The sequence below is a fragment of the Hemiscyllium ocellatum genome, chromosome 2, assembly GCF_020745735.1.
Source record: "Hemiscyllium ocellatum isolate sHemOce1 chromosome 2, sHemOce1.pat.X.cur, whole genome shotgun sequence".
Classification (NCBI taxonomy): domain Eukaryota; kingdom Metazoa; phylum Chordata; class Chondrichthyes; order Orectolobiformes; family Hemiscylliidae; genus Hemiscyllium; species Hemiscyllium ocellatum.
Genome location: NC_083402.1, coordinates 3,216,424 through 3,219,703, shown reverse-complemented (window position 1 = coordinate 3,219,703; position 3,280 = coordinate 3,216,424).

Genomic DNA, 3,280 nt, shown 5'->3' with positions numbered 1-3,280 from the left:
TAAATCAAAATGTCCCTTTCCCCTGAAATGCAATAAACCCGAAGTTCTCATTCATTTACCGAATGTTGATGATCCCTGTTGCACTGTTACGACCTGTCGTAAGTATTCTCTTTCTGTCCCATGTAAATGTGTTGTTACTCAAAATGTTAATGAATCCAGAAGTCTTCCATTGGAATCACTGAAACAAAAAGGTCATACTTGTGTTACATCATATACAAAGCATTATGCAATAGTAGCTCAGTAGATTAAAAAAATAGATGAGATTGTGAATTCTTTTATTGGTGATGATAAGTAGTTATGGTTAATTCTCAATCACTGATGAATGAGAAATATCAATTCTATAATTTCCTTGCAGGACAGATGATATGATATTTGATAATGTTGGCATCATGCTGACTCCAGATTCCGTGTGCCTGGATCAGAAACAAATACTCATCAAGTACGAGAGAATTACCTCTGAAAGATTTATCACATACACAGTGCCTCGAAAGTGTCAATCATTTGAGTGAATTTGGATTTTTACTTTATTTGTCTTGAGCACTCTGAATGTTACCATAAACCGTAACTAATGAAATATTAGTTATGGTTGCTCAGCACTGTGTGATTTGCAGCATAAAGACTCTCCTGCTCATTTTAATGGAGCATTAAGAGGGAAAACGGGCAGAAACAACTTGGAAGTGGGGCTCAATCATGCTCCCTTGCCTGTTTGTTTTCCCTGTCCCTCCCATTCAGTATCTTAAAACCAGTTTTATCTCAGATGATCTAATCATCTCTGCATAGGTAGAGGTGGACAGTTTGACAGCTGTCAGAGAAGGGATCAAAGTAGTCTGTCATATTTCAGCTGAACTTGACAATGTGTCACGAGAAATAAGAGTAAAAGTGCATAGGTGAACTGAAGCTTTGTACATCAGTAAGTTGCACAATATGAGATACTATTCTCCATGTGATTTATGTATCACATACATGTTGTTTATTTGCATCGCTTTCATGTCTTGGCCACCTTCTCCTGCTTGTAAGATGAGACTTAAAGCCACGCATTAGGTGACTTTGAAGGTTATGCATTTTTTTACTTACATAAAATGTGAGCATTGCAAACAAGGCTAAAATTTGTGGATCATCCCTTATTCTTCCCTAGTGGTGGTGAGCTGCCTTGTTGAACCTCTGAAATCCTTTTGATACAGGTAAACCCAATGTACTGTTTGGAAAGCGTTTCCAGGATGTTGACCATTTGACAGTGAGGCCACATCAACGAGCTGGTAAATACTTCTCTCTTTTCTGTTGAAAGGGTATTTGTTTAAATTAGGAGAAAGTGAGGACTGCAGATGCTGGGAATCAGAGTCGAGAGTGTGGTGCTGGAAAAGCCCAGCAGGTCAGGCAGCATCTGAGGAGCCGGAGAATCGAGGTTTCGGGCATAAGCTGGAAACTCCTAAACACAAACCTCATTCCTGATAAAGGGCTTGCGCCTGAAACGTCAATTCTCCTGCTCCTTGGATGCCTGACCTGCTGTGCTTTTCCAGCACCACACTCTCAACTATTTGTTTAAATTGGAAGCTGGGAAATTAAGGATCATATTGGATTGCTACAGTAGTATGTGAATGTATTCATTTATACATAGTAGTAAAGTTTCAGAGCAGCACTAAGCTTTATTAGCAGTGCTAAGATTATTATCTGATAGTAATGGAGGACTCCTTCAACCTCATATATGCAAAGCCTATGCTAAGTGCAAACTCCAGGATAGTTTTTGTATAACCTGGGTAATCATTTGTCCAGACACTGTCGTTCATAGTAGTAACCTGAATTCACCTTTCAGAGCTCGAGAGCAACTTTCACTACCATGGTGTTTCTTCAAGCTTGAGAATGACATAGATCACACATTTATAGATGTGGTCACCCCACAGCTGCAAGGAAGGAAGTGGATGACCATCAATAGCCAAAAAGGAACAGGATGGTTCATGCAGAGGTCCCCTGCATGCATCTCACTCTACAATCAGTGCTCAGATTTGAATACCCATGAGAGTGATGGCATATTTGATGTTGCCACTCAAAACCAAAGACAAGTCCATGTTATCAAGATGATTAGTGTTGAAGGAAGGTACAAAAAAAGACTGGAAGAGAAACAGTGACAAATATTCAATAGTTAAGGAAACAGAAAAGGAACTTTGTTAAACAACCAGTAATCATGGTGCATGTTGAAATGACCAACACGTATTGTGGTCCTGCAGGCAGAATTTGGGGAGTAAGTGAAGAAATTGACAAGCAGGACCTCAAAAGTGAAATGCTCCTGATTAAACCCACAGACAATTCAGTAATTAACAGAAATTGAATGAGAAAACAAATGAATGCATTGATGGATGGTGATATAGGAGGGAAGCTTTACAACACAGGGACCAGCTTGGGGAAAATGTGAAGTGATAGAAACAAAGAAAATTGGCTCCGCCATTCAATATGAACATGGTTGATCATCCAACTCAGTCCCCTGTCTCTGCTTTCACTCCATAACCTTTGAGCCCTTTGGTTCTAAGAACTGTATTTTACTCCTTCTTGAAATCTTCCAGTGTTTTGGCCTCAGACATTTTCAGCTTCAACAAATTCCATAGGTTCACCACTCTCAGGGTGAAGAAATTTGTCCTCATCTTAGTTCTAAATGGCCTACCTGGTTATGCTTAGACTGTGATCCCTGGTTCTAGACTCTCCAGTCATTGGGAACATCAGTCCTGCGTTGACCCTGTGTAGTCCTTTTAGAATTTTAGAATTTCCCATCATTCTTCTCAACATCAGTGAATATTGAGGCAGCACGGTGGCTGAATGGTTAACACTGCTGCCTCACAGCGCCAGGGACCCAGGATCATTTCCAGCCTCAGGCAACTGTCTGTGTGGAGATTGCACATTCTCCCCGTGTCTGCGTGGGTTTCCTCCGGGTGCTCCGGTTTCCTCCCCCAATCCAAAGATGTGCAGGTCAGGTGAATTGACCATGATAAATTGCCCATAGTGATAGGTACATTATTCAGGGGTAAATACAGTGTAGGGGAATGGGTCTGGGTGGGTTAATCTTTGGAGGGTTGATGTGGACTTGTTGGGCCGAAGGGCCTGTTTCCAAACTTTAGGGAATCCAATTGATCCAGTCTCTCTCAGTTATGCACTTCAACAGGAAGAATAGAAGATCTGAAAATTATTTGAATGGTAAAGAACTGCACAAAATTGGAGCACAGAAATATTTGGTTATAGTTATATTTGGCACATAGGAAGATGGTTGAGGTTGCTGGAGGTCAGTCATCTCAGC